Raw genomic sequence first — 24,553 nt, 5'->3', positions numbered from 1 at the left:
AAATCCACCAAGATGCTAAAAAAACATAGGGAGATATATTCAAAAGTAAAGAATCGTTTTCTTTGGCTGAAATATTTCACCTTGGAATTCCCCAAAAAGTTTCTTTTTCACATTAATCTTAAATATACAATTCTAAACTGTTTTCAAAGATGTGATGCTTCTGTCCTCCTCAACAGAGAGGGTGCCCAGCAGAGTGAATTAAATCTACTGAATTAAAACAGGAGTGGAATTACCTAAACAATAAAATCACAACTGAAATATCAGCACTGGGATGACAATGACACACGCACAGTTTCACACTAAGAAATACAAGATCTCGATGGGGTTATTTTGAAATTAAATTATATAATAACTTTCGAGGTGAGAAAATCACCTACCCTTTTCCACTTTAATAAGCTGAAGATTTTAATAGAGATCTTTTAGCAACACATGCTGTACTCTGAGGGTGTGAATATTTCCTGACTAGCCAAGTTTACATACAGCTCCCACAGGAAACTCACAGGTTTCTTTAACCTGACAGTGAGGTTTAGTTAAAAGTGAGCAATAATAATGAAAAAATAATCTTTAAGACATCTCTTCTACACAGAAAAGGGTCATGCTTTAGGGGGAAAAAAATAAAGGCTTTAATTCCTCACTTAAGGCGAATAATTCTTCAAAGATCCTAAGTATCTACAAATCCCAAAAATGTTTCCTGGCCATCTCACACTCTGGAATGGCAAACCATTTCTTTTACTAGCCATAATATAAAATGAAATCCCAATTTTAGGTTGTATTAAGAGCATTGTGAAAGTGATCATCTTGGTTTCAAAAGGGAAGCATTAGGAAAGATAAATGCAGGAAATAAAGAGAAGATTACATACATTGCAAATATGTAATTTAAGAAAAGACATCATTAGTCTGTGTTGGAGGCCTCACCTGCAGAAGAGGGTTTGGCTCTGTGAGGGTACAGACACCATCAGTGTCTTTTCTGCTGTACAACAAATGAAAAAAGAACAGAACACAATCCAGGAAAAACTCAAGATAGGAAGGGTGAATGAGGAGAGGCAAAATTATAAATGTGTAATTTTAATAATCTTCTTTTTATATTGCCTGAGGTGTTTTAGATGCATAACCTATTTTCTCATATTCCATCAGCACTATATTTCAATATTTAACAGAGTAATCAACCTGGATCTCTGACTTGTCAACAAAATGTTAGCTGAAAGAAATCCACCAGGTATAAAATTTGTTTTGTGTTTAGCTGGGCAAACTAAGTGACTCTGAAAAATAAAAAAGAAAAACATAATTCAGTTTGCAATCAGATCTGTCAGGCTCCTCTGATATCTCTGATAAGGTTGTACTTGCCACCATGTGTTCAGAAAAAAGTCATTTGTCTAAAGTCTCTTTACAAAATATAATAGAAAAACTTGAGCAGAGCTGAGTGGCTTCTTTTGCTGCCCTTATCCAACATTATCCCTTTGTTTCATCCCACAGCTTTCTCTCAGGCAATCCTCCAGGTTTAATTTCCCAGTGAGGTTTCAAAGGTAGTTCTAACCACCTTTGCTGTCTCTTAATATGGTGGGGATGTGGTTTAAATTTCATATTTTTGGTGCTGACATCAATTGGATCTCCCAAGGGGCATCCTAAGGTTGGGAGACTGGTGCTACAATAAAGGACAGATACTTGACAACCCTGTCCCCCCTCACATCCTCTTCCCCTCCTTGTCCCATGGCCCACACCTGTGGGGAGGGAAGAGCCACCTTGATGCCAAAGAAAGAGGGCAGGGCTCAAAACAGTGATCTTGGAGTGGAGGAAGTGGCATTTTGGTATTGTACTTCAAAACCTTAAATCCCACTGAAACCCCATTAAAGGCATTCAAATAATTTATTATAGCTGATCCTACAGCCTAGCCTTTCACATTTAACAGTTCTCCTGCCACCTTTCCAAAAGGAAAATGAGCCTTATTTGAAAAGGGAGCGATTTCAGATATACCAGGGAAGGACTGACTTTTCAAACATCTTAAAGGCAGCTGTGCAGTCCAAGCAGAGGCTTTGGCAGAAGCCTGATGCAGTGGTAATACTTCCCAATCCAGACTTTTTTTCTTTAATGGAAAATGATGGAAAGTCCTGCTTTAACAGAATTCAGACACTGGCTCTTGGAAACAGGATTTGGTAACCAAAATAAAAAATATCTCAGAAACTTTAATGGCCTCCTTCACTAAAGCCTGGCCAAGTACTTGCATTTAATAATTGAAGCTATCAGTTTACTTTTACATAGTTGATCTAAACCCTCTTTCCAAAACAGACACAAAATCCCTTTGGCTGCACTATCTGTAGCCAGAATTTGGGGCAATATATTTGCAAAAATGAGATACAGTGATGATAACTCAAATAATTTTGTTGTTATTTGTCATAATGGCTAGAAGATGAGATGGCTGTTGATAATCCCCACATCGTGGTGCCAGTGTGGTGTTTGTAAACGTTTATAGGTATGAATTTAACCACCATGACCTCAGGTAGCTGCTGGAGTCCCCTCAAAGAGCTGCATGGAAAGACCCTACATCAATCCCCAGCTGTTCCCATGAAATCCCCTGAGAATCCTCAGAGATGAGCTAGAACTTCACCTTAGACCAAACATATCCAACCAGATAAACTCAGCTTTTTGCCCAGGAGAGTTTGGATCTTTCTCCCTAGCGTTTTAGAGAACATCTCTACTGCTGTGCTTTAAAATTAAAAAATACTTGAATTTTCTAGGTGAAGCCAGATAAGTATATTTTCATTAGAACAGCTGTTTCATGTTAGATTTAGAGAGAAACATTAAAATTCAGATATGTTTTACACTGACAGCAAACTGGCTCAGTGGCCTGTATGAAAGGGCCTGGGTGAGAAGTATGGATGACAGACCTCACCTCCAGGAAGTTCTTGGGTAGGTAAAGTGGAGAAGGATGCAAAAAGAGAAAAGAACCATCCTGGAGGAGTGTGGAACTCCCCAGACTGTCTCTTTTCCATAAAAAGGCGTTCTCTGCTTCTGGGACACAGCGCTCATTTTCCGCACAGCCTGGCTGGGTGATTTACTCACTGGATCACCACAAAATCCAACGTGCAGTTTTGTGCTAAGTGTGTGGTAAATCCATGATGGATGCTCTGGAAGCCACAATTGCTACTGCACAGTAACTTGTGGTGTTGGTACAATATGAGATAATAGCAGGGGGCAAAGAGCTGCCTTACGAAGAGGCTCAGCTGAAAATACAGCTTCACATTTCAGCCCAGGCTCTTGTCACTCTATCAGCTCCAGATCAATCCTTTCCCAGTCCTACAAAGGCAAAATATTAACCCTTGCTCAAAAAGCCATCATGAGCTATGCAAAGTTCTTACATCCCAACTTAAATCAGGGTTTTCCATGACATATCTGAGAACTGCAAAGTTTTAGAGTGCAGCAAGGAGGATATATATGTTTTCTTCACAATGAGCTCACAGTCCATGTTCTGTCACCAAAGAATTTGGACTGGATTAACCAGCTAATGAGGAATCACAAGAAGAGAAAGCAAATAAGCATGGAAAAATAAGAGAATCAACAAAAAAACAATAGGGATCAGATATTTGTCCATTGTAAACCAACACTGACCTAAGGATTTGTATGAAGCTACATCACATCACCCTCACCAATCCACTCTGTTTAACCACTTTAATTTGGGAAGGTTACATTTGTAGAAACCTGATGGATTAATGCTGTTCTTAAAAGATAATTCTGTATCTTAAAAGATTTTCTTGTTCCTGTTAATAACTTCACTTTTAATAAAGGAAGTAATGGGGTTATCTTTGGTTCTGCTGAACCACAGAAGTAGAAGTTATGCAATATTATGATTCCACTTTAGGCCAGCAAGGACTTGGAAATAAGTATCCATCACTAAAGTTAGCACCAGATTTTCAGAAGGAGCTGTCCTGTAAAAAAGAAGGGAGTTTCCACCCTGTAAAGGATTACATAATTTTGACAATCACTACTGCAGTGGAGCAGCACAAGCTCATTCCTCACCCTTTTCTCCATCCCACTTTTCTTTTTTCTTTTTTCTTTTCTTTCTGTGTTTAATGTAAATAGAAATTCTCTCAAGTATTTTGACCATAAAAAAAAATAAAAATAAAGCAATGTTTTTTCCACAGGCTCAATATGGAACTGAATCTTTTTGAAATGGTATGATCCTTCCCTGCCTGCACCTTCCTGTCAGAGAGCTGTGGAGAGGGAGAAGGTCCCACCTGAGCCTCCTCTTCTCCAGGCTGAGCCCCACAGCTCCCTCAGCCTTGCAATGGCCACAGAATAGGTTGATACTGTGTGGAGTACAAACATTAAAGCAGATCTTACTATTTTTTGCTGGGTTTATTGTCAAAAGACTGTTAAAAGGAATGATTAGTAGGAACAAATTGGAATGAATAAGAAGTCTCCATTTGTTAAACAAGAGCCAAGGAATAGTTTGCATTGCATATTCCAGTGCTGTGGGGAAAAATGAAGAATATGGTACAAAGTAGTTACTTGGCTCTGGAGGAATGGAGCTAATTGGGAGACAGAGTAGGAGAAAAAGTGATTCAGGGGATACAGTGAGCATGAAAAATATCTGTGCATGGAAGGAAATGGAAGCAGAGGGCAGAAGGGAGGAGAAACCAGCAAGCCAGGCATTTCATTACGGAAGATTATCAGGTTTGTCAAGCATGACATCCCCGTGGTGAATTCATGCTGACCAGTTATGACTTTCCTGTCCTTCCTGTAAATGGTTTCCAGGATGAATTATTCTATCACCCTTCCAGGAACTGAGGTGATGCTGAGCCTGTTGTTCCCTGGGTGCTCCTTGCCCTCAGTGAAGGTAGGAGTGATGCTGGCTCTGCTCCAGTCACCACAATCATTCAAAGATTGCCAAGGGCAATCTCATGATGACATCAGTGGGTACATCCTGTCAGGGCCCATGGATTTACATTTATCCAGCTTCCTTAGGTATTCCCTGACCTGGTTGCCTTCCACCAAAGGTAAATTTTCCTTCCTTCAAATTATCCCCTGCTCTTTAGGGCCTGGGATTGATGAATTCCAATCTTGGTACTAAAAACTGGTGTGAAGAAGGAATTCAGTACCTCAGCCTTTTCCACATCCTGTGTCAACACCTTCCCCACCTCACTCAGGTTTAGTGATGCAGGGGCACCTTTCTAAGGAGATAAATCATAACTTGAAAACATATTTCAGTTGTGGGATAGAGTAATAAATATGCACTTTTTGTTGTTCTGAGTGCATGATCTATAAATTCTTAAAAGACAACAAGTCACAAATATTTCATAGTGATTTAAAAAAGAGGTAAATGAAAAATCTAAACTCTCATTCTTGCATGGGGCAGTCAGCTTTTCATTCCAAACCAGAGCAGATGGATAAATATTTCTTTTGTGCCTGAAACTTTTTTGACAATTTTAACACAGAAACCCCTTCCACACCTCTCATGGGAACTGTACTTGGGGTGAATTATACCCAGACTTTTAGTAGCCTGCAGTCCAATGTGCTGCTTGGTTCAACACAGATGTGTGATCTTGGCATAGCTTCACTGTGAAAATTGTGCTAAGGTGTGAGAACATACATGAACCAGAGCTGGGCAAGATAAGCAGAGTGAGAGCCTAGACAGAGGGCAGTTGTTGAAATCCTGATAGCTAGCAGCTTCCAGAGTCCAGAGGAGAAAAGCTGGCATGAAAAGGTGTCAAAACACACAGGGAAAAAAAATAGCAGCGGATGGAATAGATGGAATAGTCAATACTATTTTGCCCACTCCTCAGGTGGAAATAGTAGAGATTTTTATTCTTAGCTACCATCATACAATACAGCAGGTGATGCAGATTGATGTCAGACAACCACTTCCAGTCCAAGGACCCAATCCAAAATATTCATCTGTTTTTCAATTTTCCCACTGGAGAACAAAATAAATAAATAAATAAATAAATAAAAATCAAAATTTTTGCACATAAAAAGACAATGCCAGAGATGCTAGATGTGCAGTGAGGAAATATGTATGGAAAATAACAGTTTTGCTCTCATTTCAGGGTAGTGAGGCCCTGGCACAGGGTGCCCAGAGCAGCTGTGGCTGCCCCTGGAACCCTGGAAGTGTCCAAGGCCAGGCTGGACAGGGCTTGGAGCAACCTGGGATAGTGTGAGGTGTCCCTGCCTGTGGCAGGGGATGAAACTAAATAATCTTTAAAGTCCCTCTCAATCCAGACCATTGTATGATTCTATGACTCCATGACCCAATTAAATAAATTTGATTGCCTGCCTGACCCTAAGCTAGTCCTTCATCCACCCAAGAATGAGGCTGCAGCAGATCAGCTTCAGTCTCCATCACCCAGCCAGCCTTTTCTGGTGCCCCTCACGTTAAAGGCCAGTCTGGCAAAATTCTGGTGCAGACAGAGCCACAAGCAGCCCTCCCCAGCACTGTGGCCTCCTGCCAGCAGGGATTTTTCCTGCCTGGAGCTCCCTGACATAACTGGATGAGGCAGCCCTGTGCAAAGTGCAAAAAAAGATGTTTTGTGAAGCTGAAATGAATGGCCACAGCAAGTGAAAAAAAAAATAGTCCATTGCTGAGAGTGATGTAAGGCATTTTATGAGTCATTACCTCAGAAAGATTTTATTTGGGTTCTGGGAAATGAGGAACTGGGGGCTCATTTGTCAGGATTTCAGAGCTGCAGGTGAAATGCTGCAATTGATAAGTGGATTCCTGAAAGTCCTAACTGGAGGAGGACACACCAAATTATAACTTACAGAAGTAGTAGATTACCCTTTATTTTGGTAAAGCAGTGCCCCAGGGAGATCTGAATGTTCTTTCACTTTCTGTGAATGAATTACATCGTTCATGGTAATGTTAAAAATGTTAGTTAAACATTTTACTAAATGCAGCTTCCTGATCCTGTGCTTGTGAACAAAAGTCACTTGTTATAATAAATATGGAAGACACATCAGTTACTTTTTTCTTCTTGTCTTAGGCTGGGTAATTTCAAATGTCAAACATTTCCTCATTAAAACTCTTTCATAATCTTAAGGGAAGGGGTGAAGAGGGCAGAAGATTAAAATCTTGTTGCACAAAGTGTGCTGCAATCTTACTTTATTGATATTTATAGTACAGTCTGGGATGACTCAGTCTACCACAGGACACTGAGTTGTGGTCACAGCAGAAACTAGAGAAGGAAGAAAAAGCCCCTTTCTCTGAGACAGTGCTCTACTGATAAAACAATGGCTCTCTGGAGAATTCCTCATCCATGAGCCATGACAGCTCAATTTCAATTGGATTTCTATTTTCAGAATTTTTGTGAGAAATTTCTTCCTGTACCATTCGGAAAATGGGAGTGATGGAAGTCCTCATTTCCCTCACCTCCCAGGACAAGGGGGCAAAGCATCATCCTTTTCACTCCAGGCCATGAGGTAAATCTGTGGAGGCTGAGTTTGACCAGTGCTGAGGCAACTGAACAAAATTATCAGCTAGGTGTTCTACAAATTCTGCTGCCTTACAGATGCACACTGTCAAAAGCTAAACTCAAAATAATTTCCTTGAGAACTGCTGAAGATATTTCAGTGCATCAGGTCTTCTCCCTGTCAAATTTGAAGGTCCTCCTCCAAACCCCAGAGGTATGAGAGTGATCCTTGTCCATTGGTGGGACAGCCCCAGTTTTTCTGGCTTACAAAATGGTTAAACCTTTGCCTTCAAATGAGTCAGCCTAAGGCAGAGAACAATCATGGAAAGTTTCAGCCCAACCCATTAATGCTTGACAAAGCCATAACCAGCTTAAAACACAGGTCTGTAATTAGAGCGGGTCGGAACATTCTCAGCTAAATGAAATTTCATTGAAATACGCTGCTTCATCTAAGCCAAAACAACAATTTTCAGAGACATAACTGCTTCCACAAAGGTTTTTGTTGGGAGAACTGAGAGGGAAAGTGTGCTCACACACTATAGCCTGAAGGGGAGGTCGCTGGTTTAGGATGTAGGAGAATATAGTTGAGGCCCTGACCCACAGAGAGCAGCAGTAATGAGCAGTGCTCTTCCATCGGGACTACAAAATTCCCAAATGCCAGAGCATCTCCCTGGTTATGTTAGCCACAAAGAATTCTTTATCATGAGATACATGCCTTGGTTAAGATATTCAAGAGATTTTATGTCTTCAAGCAGCACACACAAAGTCATATTTTTAAATACTGGTTGACCCAGAAGGGAGCTGACTTATTCCAGAAGTCTGTGCTTCTAACAGGAAAGTTAGTCAACATTTAAACTGCAAAGGTTTCATCAGTAGGTACAGTTCTTGGATAGATCAATAAACATCATTTGAAAAATTACAGGCCATAAAAAGGGGGAAGAAAACATTAATATTACCAGGTGGAAAATCCTTACTTTTTTGTTCTTATGGTTTTCACATTTTATACATGCACATGAAGCAGGGAATAGTGGGAAAAAATATGTTTGCAATTAAAATGTATTTCATACTGTGGTAGGTCCTCCCATCCATTACAGTGAGGTTTGAGGCCTACAAGTCTTGTCCTAATAAAAGAGAGAACATAATTTTTCATTCCTGAAGGTTTAAGCAGGAATTCCTTGCACTGCTGAGTTGAGCTGATGCAAACCTTTGCTTTCATGCACTATTACATCAGGTTTGGTGAACACCTGCTTTTTTGGAAGATTATCCAAAGGTTTTTTGACATAAATGTTGGGCTTATAGCATTCACTGCTCTTTTATTGCATATGTCAGCAGAAAGGAGCTGTGTGACACAGAAGATTGGGATCATATTTAACTAATTCAATGTAAAGAATAATTCAAGCGCATATTTTTCAAAAAACACATTTTCTCACTTAGAAGGACTGGGTTTTCTATATTCCTCTTTAACTTTTAGCTTATCATTCTCAAAAATAATTTCTGTTATTAGTGAAATCTATTTAAAAACAGAAAACAAAACCAAAGATATAACTTCAAAGAGACACAAAGATGAAGTACTGAAAACCTGGGACTCTCTTCTCAAACCACTGAGATTTCTGGCAGTTTTCCACCCTGACCATCAAGATTCTGAATTCAAGGGAACAGGGTCATTGCACCTGAGGACTGAGCCTTCCAAAAGAAAGTACAAATATTTCTTCAGTAACGTTTATGGAAATAAAATTCAATGCTTATCAATTGTAGACTTTCTCTTTCAGCTAAACTTTTATTGGAAAAACTCTGGAAGTTACTGAGGTCACACCTTAAAATGCAGCAGCTGTTAATAATCAGATTTTGCTAGCTAGGAGGAATAGGATAGTAAATACTTGTTCAATACTTAAGTTAACCTATCAAGAATAATTGCATTAATTTAAATTATGGGCCACTCCAGTCCTCATGGGATGCAAATTAAAATGTTTGAGGTGAAAACCAGAGGAATGCTCAGATTCTAGAAACAAATAATTCATTTGATATTAAGGTTAATAGCCTTTCACACTTCCTGCTGACCTCAAAGCACATTTTAATTTAATTTTTATTTTTTTTTAGGTCAGGCACCCTCACGAAATGAAAACACAGTAAAGAGGAATTCAATATCCTAAAAGTTCTGTGAAACCACAAACTTTCCAGAAAGAAGAAAAGAAGTTTGCAAATTTTAACATGCTGAACCAGATTGGTGTGGTCTGCTTTCCATTACTGGCTGGCACCTCTCACAAAAAGTGAGGACAATGGGTATAAACCAAATCCTGGTGTCAAGCTAATGATTTCCTTGGATTTTGTGGTGATTCCAGTATCTCCAGCTGTACCTTAATGCAGCCATCCAAACAGGTATCCCTGCTGCTGGTGTTTTCCTGTCCTTTGAGTAGTTCCCTTTGCAATGGTAATGATAAACTTTAACACAGACTATTGCCATTTAATAAATTCATTAATTTTAATATATTAATAATTTGTAAAAAAAACATGAATGTCTACATAGTGGCTAGAAGTACAAATCTTAAATAATTGCTAGATATCAAACTTATAATATTTCAACAATCCAAAGAGTTCTCACATGTTCCTGAAAAAAATCTGAATTTACAGACTTAAATTTTCTACCAGACACTTCTGACTTTGTATCAAAAAGGAGGTGAAAACTCCTTTCGCATACTAAGCACATGCATAAAAGAACATGTGTTATTTATTAACAGGAGAAAGCATTTATTAAAATCTAACCTGGCTTCTGCAAATAAGATGACTTCATGCACAGGAAAGAGGTGTATATGATAAGCTGTTATTTCAGGGCTGTTTTGAAAACATTAAAAATGGGGCTAAACTATTTTAGATGCCACTTTCAATTAATCTAATTTCCGGAAGGAATTTGACCAGTCACAAAGTAAAGCATAATCTTTGAGAAACCCCAAGCCCCACTCATGTAAAACTCCTTATGTCATAGTAATGCTTCTAGTTCAATATATTATGAACTGCAGAGGTGTCAAAAGCTTTTTATGGTTTTGCATTGAACATTTTGACTTCCTATCTCAATTCTCCTTGTAAAATGTCAATATTGTCTGGAGCAAGACCAGCAAAATATCTCTTACTACCTGATTTTAATCTTCCAGTCCATTCTGCCAAATGCTAAGAGGAGAATTTAAGAGCAATTCACAGTAGTCACAAACACTCAAGTCACTTCATCTTCCACTGCAAGCTTACCTAAAGTGAGATATTATATCATATTTTCCCTACACTAATATCCTGCTCAGATCACCATCAGACTATTTCTAACTTGGCTATTTGAAATTTTTCCATTTTATTCACCACCTCTCTCACCTAAATGATGGGTAGAGTAGGGATTTTCCTGAGGGTTATAAGGGAAAGCTGAACTTAGTAGAACCTTCCATGCTCCAGAATGTTGTGGAAAGCATAAATGGAAGTGCTTGAGCACAGTCAATGGACAAACCAGCAAGAATATCAGGGGTAAGTAAGAATGGGGTTAAAAACACAGCATGGATCAGAACAACTGGATGCACATATGGACCTGATTTGGACATGGGAAGAACAGGCTGTGATCAGTCACCTGAAAAGCAGCTGTATTCACGCCTTGGATAGTCCATACTCACGTCTCCACGTGCTGATGACAATCCATGTCTCCTCCTCTTCAGGGTGCAGCTCCCGAAGGTGTCATGCCACAGATGGTTCAATACAACCCCACTGAATATCTTTGAAAATTTCCAGGCTATGGACTGGCCCTTTTTGCTCTCCAGGCCATGAATTTTCAGTGAGCACATCTATGTTTTCCTTCCACTTATTTCATGGTAGGCAGAAAATCTCTGAAAGAAGGGGAAAAATGTTTTCACAGGTGAGCATAGGATCAGTCTGGAGTCCATAATTGCAATTAAAGTCAAATATTGAAGAAAATGGAAGATGACACAGGAGCTGGTTGACTTTAATGCAAATGGCCCAGGCTTTTGACACTGCCTATAAAAAAAATCACCTGTCATTAACTGCCATCAGTATTATTAAAAGGTTTCATTTATCTAAGATGAGCCAGCACTGAAAAATCCTTATTCTAGCCTAACAAAAAATAAATCAACAAAGTCCTTATTCCAAGAAAAAAGACAAGTATTAGTATCAGGTCTTGCTTTTCATTGCAAAAGGGTGCACTTTACTCTGTCATTGCACTTTACTCCTCCTCTCAGTCCTCCTTTGCATACCTAATCACAGAAGCCATTCTGCAGTCCCATTGCCTTTATTTTATTTGGCAATATTTTCTCAAACCACCCCCCAGTACACAAAAGTCTGTAAAATGAGCTGCGCACTGTAGAGAAATTGGGGAGCATTTCTCCAGCAAACAAGCCTGGTGAGTGAATTTTTAGGCTAAAAATGCAAAATAATATTTTAATTTAGCATAGTGCTTCATAGGCAGTGCATGGAAATACTGTTAAATTCAACCTTTTACTGGTTGAAATTAAGTAAAATCAAGTGACACAGCAAAGCCTCATGGCAGAGGGTTGGAATGAGATAATCTTTAAGGCCCCTTTCAACCCAAACTGTTCTATGATTTTATGATATCTTATTTTTAAGAAAACACAGATAAGAGATACTAAATTTTACAAGTCTCTTTCTGAAATTCTTTAGCTTTTCCTCTGATTAAATTCAAGTTAATTGCAAATTGACATTTTAAATGAGTTGAAAGTCTTTATTACTCAGTATTATGATCCATTTCCAGTTAGAATATTGTCGAATTAGTAATATAAGATTACAATGATATTATTTCACAATTCAGAAGTTCTCCTCCAAACACACAAGTTCTTGAAAATTATAAAAAAAATTGCAATTAATTAGATATTAAATTATTAACCAATGAATATTTCCGAGAAGTGCTGGAAGGACAAGCTGTGGAAAGAAAGGTAATTTAAGAGGCAGAGTTCAGATTAAAACCAAGGGTCTACTGGAAAGGTCTTCTATGACATTAATCAGTGTCTTCAAAAAATTATATTCTGGCTCCTGAGATTGAACACTGCGTTAAAAATGTGTTCTGCTTTGTCTAGTCTGCAGTAAAAGGGAGTTTGGAGCCCTCAGGCTGAGCTTCCTGTTGGTGCAAGCAGCACAGCTGGATTTTTTTCACCAACATTTGCTTCCATGTATTATTTTGTGGAATTCTTCAGATTTTCTAAAAAGAACTGACAGATACCCAGGGTTTTCATCACACAGGAAATTCCATTATTGAAACACTTTGTCCTGATATCAAATCAGGACAAAAACTCAAAGTATCCCTTTGGGCTTTTTCACACAGGAAAAACATTCCCAGCTCTGTTTTTAAAAATGCCAACTGATTGGAGTTGGTTTAGTAAAGAATGTTAACATTTTATGACAAACCCTCAGTGGGGGAAGAAAAATCAATTTTCATTTTCCACATCTCCATTTTGACTTTCCTGTACAAGTTTGGTTCCTAAAGTGCTGCAGAAATACTTTTTCTTGGTGACTGGGTACTGAGTGTGCTAACACAAAGAGGTAGATTTTGATAAGGTGTTTGCTGGACTGCAGTGATTATCCTTGATTTTATTAATAACTAAATAGGACTGGCTACAGAATTCATGAAAACAGACACAAAATAGTTCAATAGATTTTGTTCTAAATGCATAAATGACTTGCTGCTTATATCTCAGCCAAAATATGTATTAGCTCTCTAAGTACCAGTACTGTTTCTGTGATAATGAAATTTATTTTAATTTAGGCAAGGGTTGGCCAATGAATCTACAAAATGCTTCATTAATGATGATTTACAGATGTACTATGCTTCTGAAATGACCTTTGCACCTCTTACCTGTTATTTTATTTATGATTCTCCTGACTCTCAGTTTAACTTTTAATTCTGAACATATCTTGCACATGAAACTAAAGATATAAATAACCCCTTTTTGAATGCAGTGTTGTGAATAGTTTACACTCCCAGAGTTTCAATAACTTAAATTATAAGATGTGGCAAAATTTACTTTGCAATCACTAGAGCTGTGTTAGGCATAGATGTGCAGTAACTGATGTTTTTCCATTTAGCTGGGGAAAGTTTCATCCTGGAGAAGCATAATTATTTCATATATTAATTTCATTTCTAGCCTTCCTAAATCTGGTGACTTTAACAGCTTTCTAGATCATTATAAAAACTGTTATTTTTAACACAATATGCATTATGGGAATAAAAATCATAGCATAAAAAACCCACAAAAATAATCTGATTTCCAGTATTAAAAACCTTTCTACTTAAACCTAATCCCTCTTAAGAACTATAAGGATTTTTACAAAAATCCTGTTACCAAGAGGGGAATATCCCTTTTGATTTTTATAGGATCTGATGCATGCTCATTGCATTTGTCTGCTTTTCAGAATTAATTACGGTCTTAAACACTTTCCATGAAAATATTGAAGGTGAAAGGCAAAGGAAAAATGAGAAGTTATTCCTGTGCAATGTCATGTTTGCTGTGATGGGCAGAGTGGTTTGGAGAGGTGATTTATTTTGGCCTTAAAATTTTATCCAATAAAATTTTAGTCAGTGCTGTTAATCACAGATTCATGGGATGGTTTGGATTGGAGGGGACCTTCAAGCCCATCCACACCTGCCGTGGTGTGAGGAGCTGGTTTAGTTTTGTTTTCCCCCAGGAATGGTTGTCAGAGGCACAGAGGGGAGGGTTTCCCATCTGCAGGTGAGGAGCAGCTCCTCCTTGTCTGCAGGAGGACTTTGCCTGGCAGCAGCTGCCGTGGGACAGCAGCAGGAGACCCTGAGCTGCCCACGGGGACTGCTCCCATCAGACTGGGCTGGGCCGAGCTCTCCTGGCCACAGGCCGGCTTTGGGAGAGCCCAGGGGTGTTGTAATGCAGTTAGGAAAAATGGTATGACCCAAAAAATGTACCCCCTAAAATTTAGAATTGTAAGTTTATTTCCCTTATCTTGTTCTCCCAGTTCCCCTTATTGGTTGTGTAAGATCCTCCACCCCTTTCCCCCTTTCTTCAAAAAGGAGTGCTTATTGATACCTCTTCCTCTTTCCCTCCTGCTACCTCACTCTGTAGGACCCCAAGAAATAAAGCTGTGACTGCCATCTCAGCAAAGGGAAAGAGCCTTGTTTTTAGGTTCTTCTTTGACAAGCTAAACTATCTCCCCTGTCTCCCTGGCTGCTGCTGGACGGACAGTGGTGACAGAGAGGCAGGGGACATTAGAAATTATAGCCCAGGGGCTCGAAAAGTGGCTGTGTCACAAGCCTGGGGATGTTTTGGTCATTTTTGCCTTTTGGGTGCTCTTGGAACCTATGCTTTTGTCTCTTTGGGGGATTTCCACAACTTGCTTTTTGAGACTGGCTTTTCAAAACTTGCTTTTGAGCCGGCGATTTTTGAGTCTTATGCTTTTTGCCCTGGTCCCAGCTTACCTTTTGGCTCTCCTGCCCTCGCTGGCTTTTGCTCACCCTCGTGTCTGTCCTGCCTGCCTGTGTCCCTGACCAGTGCTCTGCCTGCTTCATCTCTGCATCCCTGCCTGAGCCACCTGTGTCCAGCCCTGCCCCACCACTGGGATCCTCACCCTGACCCTGTCCAGGCTCCTGGTCCTCCTGCCCAATCCCCACTCGTGTCTGGCTGCCACAGGTGCTGTCCCCAGGCTGGCGGCGTGCACAGCCCCACCTCAGGGACATGGACTGCACTCCCTGACCTCTGCTGCTAACAGCCTCTTTGTCTCCTCTTGTCTCCCCTCTCTCCTCTAGCCCTCTTTTGTAAGGTAACTTCTTTTTATTTATTGGGTTTTTTATGGTTTTTCATTACTGATAAATGGTTCTCAGATATGATGTTTGTCTCATTTGACTTAATTTCGTTCCTGACCATCTATTTTTAAAAGAAATCTTTGCGGTTCCCCACAGTGGAACACCACACATGGGCAGGGACCCCTTCCACTGTCCCAGGGTGCTCCAAACCCTGTCCAGCCTGGCCTTGGATGCTTCCGGGGATCCAGGGGCAGCCACAGCTTCTCTGGGCACCCTGTGCCAGGGGCCCACTACCCTCACAGGCAGGAATTTCTTCCCAATATCTATTTTAAACCCACTCTCTGTGTGAAGCAGTTCCCCCTTGTCCCATCATTCCAGTTCCTGATGCAGAGTTCCTCTCTGGCTTGCCTGTAGCCCCTTCAGACACTGGAAGGTGCAGTGAGGTCTCCACACAACCTTCTCATCTCCAGGCTGAACAGCCCAACTTTTCTCAGCCTTTCTCCATAGGAAAGATGCTCCAGTCCCTTTATCAGCTTTGTGGCCCTACAGAGTCCTCATGCAGCTCCAGTGTCCCTCTGCATGGGACAACTTGAGCATGGAAGGACCATTTCTGCCTTGAACGGAGCAACTGGATGTGAGATATTGCCTGAGATGTCACCCTCAGAAGAGCAGAAAATGATACAGTGGGCAAGTCAGGATACAACTCCCTGTAAACAATCCCTAGTGTGAACAATCATTCCATTATGTGCATTGGAATCACAGATTTCTGTGGAACTGGTTCTCTCTCACCTGACCTTTTCAAATAGCCCAGCACAGGAGCACTCTAATCTTGCTTGGGGTCTTGCAAGCAAAGGCCTGTTGCCAGCGATTGCTGATTATTAATCTTTCCTAGCAGGATTCTGAATGACTATGATAATATACAATTTGGACTAACACAGCAAAAATACTTCCTTTTTTATCTTTTGATTGTTCTTTGTTCTCATATGCTTATATAATTCAAAATTCAAAAGTGCCTCCCCTTGTTTCTGATTGCAAATGACATCTGTTCCTCATGAATTCAATGAGTGCATGCATGATATTTGCTGTGCCTGGATCCTTTCCGTTGAAACATGCACTAACTAAAGATGAGCTTTTATTCTGAGACTAAACAAAAGTTCACTGAGTGAACAGGTCTGCATTGGGCAAGATTTGAAGTCAGAGTCTGGGCAAAATCTCTGGGGTTTTTAACTGAGAACATTTATCTGAATGGAACAAGAGGAATATGAAGATACTTTACTGACTCATCAGCTTCAGTTCATCCAATAACAAGGTAAAGCTGCTTTCATTCCACATTTCCCACAGCATTCTTTATGCTTTACTCCTTTTATCAAACTTTCCAAGCCAAAGACTCAGAAAGGAAACAAAATGTGTAGTTACAAAGCACAGCTATTTCCCCAACCCCCAAAACCCATAGTGTTTAGAAGTCATACATAGCTTATTCAGAACTGCACCTTACAAAAAATCTCTACTCCTTCAGAAACCATTTATCCCAATGCTAATTAAATAGATCTCATCAGGTTCCTCTGTTCTCATTCTCACTTCCTCCACGGTGTCCTTCATCTACAAACAATTTTATATAACTTGTAGCTTTTGTTACCACACTGCTCTGAGTTGGTTCATACTGGCACCAGTGTTCATGAACCTCCCATTACTATCTCATCTCTGGGCACACTGGTTTGTTTTTGGAGTCCCACAGGCAAGAAATGCCTGACAGTTATTAACTACAATTTCCAGAGCATATGAAAAGTGTAATTTTGTCTGCAGCCACCTGCCAACTTAGAATTGTCAAAATTGCAACCAGCTTTTGATTTTTAAGGCCCTCATTTTAATGATAGTCTCTTGCAATCTCTGTTTTCCTTTGTTATTATTTAAAAGCCAATTTTCCACCATTCATTCTTCACTTGGCACTCTCTCTTCCAATGGCTGGCACATAGAATTGAGGTCTAGTCATATAACTTCATTCCATGAGGCACTCCCAGCTTTGTGTTTCATAGATTTATCTCTTCATTTTGTTTGCTTTTAAATTGTTATAGGGAAGAAGCATTGTTGAAAAGTGGCAACAACCTAGAACAATTTTGCAATCCACTCAACTTCTTTATGTTACTGAAGTAGTAGCACAAAATTCCTCTGGGTCAAATTTCAGTGGAATTAACAGCAAATCTGAAAATAAAAGTAGGGCTTCAAGAAACAGCTGAGCTGTAAGAGCAGAGTTGCTCTGACACTTTGTTATCCAAGTCTGCAACTTTTATGACATGAAAAAATAATATAGCCTCATTCTGCCTTCTAAATCAGTCAGGGAGTGTAATGGAGTGCTCAGCCTTACTCATTTCAAGCTCATTAATTATATGATATCTAGTGACTAACTGCTACTTCTGGACTGGTTTATGTTTTCTAATAATCATTCAGGATGTCCCAAATGCAAATACTTCTATTTACTTTCTTCTCTAGTACTTCAAAATTGTGGAGAGGATGTAACTCCATCGTGTCTCTGTCAAGGAAAATTTCATTTACATGACACTTTCATATAGAACCCAGGGTTTTTTGATGCCACTGAGCATCTCAAATCTTGGATATATATATTTTGTATTGCTGGAAAATAGCTATTGGTTGCCCTTGTAATTGCAGTCATAACCACTGCGTTTTCTTCCTTGAGTCTCTTTGCTCTGTTAGCATGATTATTCTTCCCAAAATAATTTTTCCTACAATGTTTTTTACTATAATCACAGCACCTTTCTCCTGGCAAAAGCTTAAGCTGGTCACATGCACTGAAATTTAGTTTCTGTCTTTTCAGAGAGGAACTCACTGCTTTATCAAGTCCAGGTAGCCTCAAGGTTGTGATCCCACAGCAGTGCCTTTATAAAATAGTGTGCAGAATAATTATTAAATCTATTATTGCCCTGCAAGTTGCAATTTGATCATGCAATAATAAGAAAACATATTTCCAGGAGTTCCTGTTTTAGCTGTACATGTTCTACATAGCCTCAGATGAGTCTGGGAAAGAGATGAAAAATAAGAAAATAGAAACATTTTGCATGAGTGTCTTCATATCCCTCTGAATTTTCCGAGCATTTTGTCCAGGTACCTTGAAACAAATAAATACCTACTAGGGAGACAGGTGAGGGGAACTTTGCCTTTAGATTTTTGGGGATCTCACTGATGGTGGATCACAAGTTTCCTCCTGGCTCTGAACTTTACGGGAGTCTCAGCTCACGAAGCATCAGGAGCAATATTGCAACAGCACTGTTGCTTCCTGATGTCTGGATGCAGTGTCCTTCAGACACTCCCCACCCACTCAGCCTGCTGATACCTATTTGGCCCTCAGAACAGTAGAGGCTGCTCTTCTGAACAGATATTTCCATGTCTGGCAGGGGCCAGTGACAGGTTCTTTTTTCATCTTGTTTTTCACCGAGATGCGCAAGGAACAGGGCGTGATTCTGGAGCTGTCATTTGGCCTTAAAACGTGTCTCAAGCAGCAGAAAATGTGGAAGCAGCAGCTTCCCATTCATCATTTGCTCCCCAGACCGAATCCTTGCTGGCAGTCTCATGATCTACAGAGATTCCTAGGGAAATGGAAACCTCTGATGACATCAAAAGCTCAGTGTGGGTGTGAGAGGCACCTGGGCCCTCACTGGAGTGCTTTGGAAAGTTTTTAACATGACAATGCTGGCAAAGGCCTTTTGAAATATTCCTGTTTCACTGACTGAGACCTTTTGAGAATTACTTGCAAAGTGTTTAAGTACCACAGAACAGCAAACTTTCAGACATCTGGGAGGCTGCAGTTCTGGTGCTCACACTTTCCACTGGGATAACCTAGCCCAGGGAAATCTGCCTTGAGGGCTGATTTGCAAAGAACCTAAATTTAAGGCTTCTTTCACTACTTAAAAAATGATACCTAAAACCTTTCTTATTCTACCATATTTGTCTGTTTGTGGAGTGTTTGTGGGGAAGCAGGTGTATCTGCTTTATAAAATGTTAATAGAAGTATTCTCTGGGCAGGGTATCACCAAGTAAAGTCCGTGCAAAAAACTGACCCACAGAAATGTCACCAATCTGTGACACTCAGCTCAGCTCCTGAAAACCATAAAACAATATTTTCTGATCAGTATTTTCTGCAGTCACCTCTCACAAAAAAATCCTGCTTGTTGAAAAGAGCAGATTTTCTGCTAAAAGACCATTTTTGCTGGCCTCTTTATTAAGCCAAAGTTGCCTTAAAAGATCAAAGACACCGAAAGGATTGGCTTGGGACAATTTATAGCATTTGTAGACAAAATGAGGCTTATTATCTTTCACCAACCCATCAACAGCATGGTTTGAATGCCTAACCACAGTTTTCCCAAAGTGTCTGGAAGGAATACAAGTCTCCTGGGGTCGAACATCAGAAGTGGTTCCATACAAAACTCAGGGCAAGGGACAAAAAGGATCAATCTAAAAATGAATTGCCTGCTACCAGGAGGCTGTGTGCCTATATGGCTCCTGTTGTGTCCTCATGTTTTAGCAAATTCTGCAGTAAAATATTGTTCTGAGAATATTTTTTCATGCAGAGAGACTATGTTGCTTAGAAATGATCAAAATTATTATAGGACAAGGAAAAAAAAAGACAATATTTCCATTATTCTGCAATACACAGTTGAGAAGACCTCAAATTAAAAAACTAGGATTATGAAGCTATTATATTTATCTTTAAATAAAGTTAAGAAAAAGAATTTTCTGCAAACAGCTAATATTTTAGGCAAAATCAAAGCTATCCTTAAATCCTTTCCAAAAACATAGCTGCTTTAAAGAAAATTAGAAGATTTTGCTAATTTAATTTTTCAGTGCCAAATCCCCTAGACAGACTTTTAAGATAGCTCTCATGATGCAGTTTGTGATGTCAGAATACTAACCTTATGTTTGGAATTATTTTATCTTAGAGAAAGCTGTAGCCACAAGATAAGAGAAAAACAGACTCCTGCAAAAGAACAAAAGAACATATATACATTTCCTTTGTTTTCCTTCTGGAAGCAGCAGTGGCTGATAGTAATTTTTTGGGGGGACTTTTGCAGGGATCTCCAGTTATTATTTTTTGCCATGGCTTTCAGATTACACTGCTTTCATATTTTTCCTACCTGTCAAAGTCTGAGCCTCTTTAATTTGTAACCCTTTGTGTTGCTTATCTCTTGACACTGAGCTCATAGAAGTGCCTGTTCCTAATTTCCTCTGTAGTATCTCCCCTTTGTTTGAATCTATAAATGGTTCCAGGAGAAAACAGGGTAAATCTGCCCTGCTTTAAGTGGAAATGATCTGTTTATATGAGAAACAAGAAAGATGGAGAGACTGTTTACAAGGGCCTGGAGTGATAGGACAAGGGGGAAAGGCTTCAAATTGAAAAAGTTGAGCCAGAAATGCCATAAAAAAAACCTCAGGTGGTTGAACCACTGTTGTTGGGCATGAACACTTACACGGAGCTGTGCCTGCATCTAATCCAGCCTTGACAAAATATTTAGCAATATTCTCTGGACACTTCTGCCTTGACAGCCTAGAAAATTCAAGCCAGAAATCCAAAAGATGTAGCTGAGCAAGGGAGTGTGGCTGAAGCACAAACCCCAGCATCGGCCAACAGAACAGACCTAGAGATAGACTGCAGCCAGAGCTTCTAAGAGGAAAAGTATTCCCCTCTGTGGAAATTTTAAGATGAATTCCAGGAAAGGGAGAAACTGGTCATAAGAGAAAAGCTGGCCCAGCTGGGCAGCTGCATGATACACACAGGGGCCTCAGGTCAGGTTAGTGGGCTGGAAACATAGGAGGAAGAACTAATTCAGTGCTAATTAAGGCCTTCCTGCACTTTGTTGCCTCCCATACATGATTATGTGGAGCAAATGTACATTGTAATTGTCACTGACCCCTGAGAAAACATACAGCTCTCCCAGTTGAACAAATGGGACTCAGACAAATAAATTCACAGGTGATACAGTTCTCTCACAGTACAAGCCCCACACTGAAAAGTGACTCTAATTAATCCCTCTGTTTTTAATGTGGGCATCTCTCATAACATTAGATAAGGAAACCTTCACCTTTCATTGCTGGAAAGTGACTATCAGGGAGGAAGGTTTACCTTCGACAAGTTTACTTTGGATTAACCTGCCTCTTTATTAACCACCATGGGCCACGCTCTGAGCCCCTCTAGAAAAGTCCTGGGCAGCTGATGGCCACAGTTGGCCATAATCATACTATTGTTGGCAATCAAACCAACTAATTTTAAAAAACGGGTTACAAATGTCTTTATGATTACAGTAATACATCTTCCAACTTAGACTCTGCATTCTGCTAAAAAAAATAAATAATACTGCAGCTTCCATCTGGTTTGGCACAGAAACATCTGGCAAAGTGCTGTTACTGCACAGACACTACCCCTTCACCCCTATCTGTGTCCACTTAATCTACTGCTTTTTTAATTCCACTGACATTTCTAATAATTTTGATGTCAGTTTGACAAATATTATAGCTTGGTCATTAACTAACATACAACAAGACTTGTCCCAAACACAGCAAATTCCAATTTTATCACACACAGAACTGTCAGTTTGGATTGGTACGCTTATCTCTGGTGGTGGTTGAAGTCAAACTCTGAATATTTAATTAATCAAATGGACCGTGGGAATGAACTTTTTTGTCATATAACAAGTAATTTCCCATCTTTTAGTAGTTGGCATACATTTTGTGCAATTTTGCAGTTTTAGAAATAGAGAGGAAGTGACAGGTTTTGAGAGAGACACAGAATGGTACCCGAGGTTGATTGCTGAAAATGGACAAGACATTTTTACTGATGCTGTAATAATAGGCAAAAACACTCAAGGCAGAGTTCTGACCCAAAGGGAAGCCTTCCCCTGTTTCCGTTAATTATTTTTATAAAGCTGTGTCAGTGATCTGCTGCTCTGTGTTAGATGGAGGATGAGGAGATGGAGTGCAGGAGGGGTTGTTTCTAAGGTTTGCCCTTCCAGAGGTCTGCATGTCTTCAGCGCTGAGAAGAAATGGATTCCAAGTATAATCTTAAGCATGAATCTAGGGAAGCACAGGATCATGGAATCACAGAATAGTTTGGATTCAAAAAAGCCTTAAAGATCTTCCAACCCCTCTGACATGGGCCACTTCCCACTAGACCAGGTTGATCCAAGCCCATCCAGCCTGTCCCTGAACACTTCCAGGGATGGGACAATCCGTGATAGGGAGGCAGCTGTTGATGGCATTGACTTCCAGCATCCCATAACTGGTGTCTATCCAGAGAGGAGAATCCATATCCCAGCTCTGCTCAGAGCCCAGGGCAAAGAGAGCCCTGCCCTCCCCCCTTCAGGGTTTGAGGGGCCTGGAGGTCTGAAGTCCATTCTCTCTCTCCCAGACAGATAATTCCAACATGTCCCATGCCTGACATGCTGGGCCACCAGGACATCCAGGGGTGCAAGACCCCCATTCCCAGAGGAAATCTGATATCCCTCAGGATATCCAGCCAGAGGAGCCAGGCAGGAATGGCTTCCTGTCCAATGCCTGTAGCCCAGAGCTGTGAGTGAGTGCTCAAGCTGGAACTAGTCCTTGGTGTGTGTAGTGTAAATCAACAGGGGATGGTCTACAACACTCTATAGTGCACAATTTATGCTTTTATGGGCTTTTATCTTTCTAGTTCCCTAAGGAAATAGAGTAATTGCAGATAATTATTGCAGAGATTATTATCTAATTCATACTAGGAATCTACCTGACAGATATTATTCATTTAGCCAACAAGCAGGGCTAAATTTAATTCCTATCTGGTCTCAGTTCAGATTTCAAAATAAAATAGTGATTCCACAATTCTTTGTGCTACTGGCAAGATACTGAGAAAATTGATGTGGATCAAATGCCTGTGCTTAGCAAAATTATGAACGTACTTTATTTAACTTGCTCTCCATCTTAACATAAAAACTTAATGAATATACTCACACTGAAGTTTCAGAATTAACAAGGATGAAACTATATTTAATTTTTGACTCCTGAAGACAGAAATAATATTATATTTATTTATGTCTTTCCTGTTTCTGCCCCAGGCATTCTGGTCATTTTGGACACTTTCCTTAAAATCTCGCTTTTTACTATTTCACAAAAAAGTATTTATTTTGTGAATGATATTTTTATCCAGAAGTGAAACCAAAAATTATGTTACAATAGCCATTTTGAGTCTATTTCTAAGATGATTGATCGGTTTGGCTTTTGAACCAATGGATTTACTAAATGTAAACAATAATTGAATCTATTTTAACATCTGTCTGATCATTTATGTGAGAACTATTTTGGATGACTCAGAAATGTTGACTTAGAGCTCTTAGGACGTGCTTGGCTTTTCTTTTTCTGATTACAATTGTTTCTTTGCAAAATAATTCTTTCCTTTCATGGCTATAAAGGCTACCCTAACTTTTCCTTTTGGATCCTTTGGATGTTGCATTCAAAAGTGTTTTAACTCCCTCCCTCCCTCCCTCCCTCCCTCCCTCCCTCCCTCCCTCCCTCCCTCCCTCCCTCCCTCCCTCCCTCCCTCCCTCCCTCCCTCCCTCCCTCCCTCCCTCCCTCCCTCCCTCCCTCCCTCCCTCCCTCCCTCCCTCCCTCCCTCCCTCCCTCCCTCCCTCCCTCTTTTGAGTTTAATGACCAAGATACCAATTGGGACGCAATTCTCAATTTTTGCAGCACTGACATCTACTTGGGAATACTACTGGAAGCCCATTATTATGTACCTATTTATGCAATTAATAAATTAAATATTTAGCAAATAGGTACATAGGTGATGGCCTGGAAAAGCCACCTCAGTCTCTGCTTTCTTCATTGCACAGGGAGAACAACAGTGGAGACACTTGTCAGGCTTCACTCACTGGGTGGAATTCAGTGCTTTGCTGTCCCAGTTTATAAAACACCAAACAAAACCTCAGTTTGAGTGGATTAAAAAGTCAACACACTGTGCTCAAATGCAGTGGTTCACTAAACCCAGCATCTCCTGGCTCCCTGCTCCACCAAAAGCGTCTTTCTGACGCACACAAACACATGTGAGCCCACCCTCCTTCCCAATCTCATCTCTTTGCCACAGTCAGCAAAATCCTACCCAAATTGTGGCTCATTGGCACCTTTCCCACTCCTTGGGGAATGTGTCTTGCTTGTGCAAGCTCCCTGTCATCCAGAAAAAGGAGCCCCAGCCCCAGAGGCTGCAAGTTTCAGCAAGCAATGCTCCATTTTGGGCTCTCGAAGGCAGATATCTTCTCTACCTGTTCCTCTCAATAGCCAAGCATTCTGCAGCAGCATGGGCCTTGCTCCTGATTTGATTTATATTTCTCTTTTTTCATGAATTTTCTTAGGGTGCCTC

General features: G+C 40.1%; 1 long non-coding RNA gene across 2 annotated transcripts in view; it reads right to left on the bottom strand.

Annotated features, from left to right (window-relative positions):
- Positions 1-1,582: 1,582 nt before the first annotated feature.
- LOC111942217 (uncharacterized) overlaps positions 1,583-24,553 on the bottom strand; it is a 73,345-nt gene continuing 50,374 nt past the window's right edge. Inside the window, exons 3-4 of one of the 2 annotated variants that reach the window (XR_015285246.1) lie at positions 11,045-11,254; positions 1,583-5,908 (exon numbers count right to left, since the gene is read on the bottom strand). This is a non-coding gene — a long non-coding RNA (uncharacterized LOC111942217). Of the gene's footprint in view, positions 5,909-6,955; positions 11,255-24,553 lie in introns of those variants that run through there. The other variant, XR_015285245.1, reaches the window with a different exon arrangement.

This window comes from Cyanistes caeruleus, chromosome 3 (assembly GCF_971803275.1).
Source record: "Cyanistes caeruleus chromosome 3, bCyaCae1.hap1.1, whole genome shotgun sequence".
Classification (NCBI taxonomy): domain Eukaryota; kingdom Metazoa; phylum Chordata; class Aves; order Passeriformes; family Paridae; genus Cyanistes; species Cyanistes caeruleus.
The sequence above is the reverse complement of the archived record's forward strand: the minus strand, read 5'-3'. Positions and strand labels throughout refer to the sequence as shown.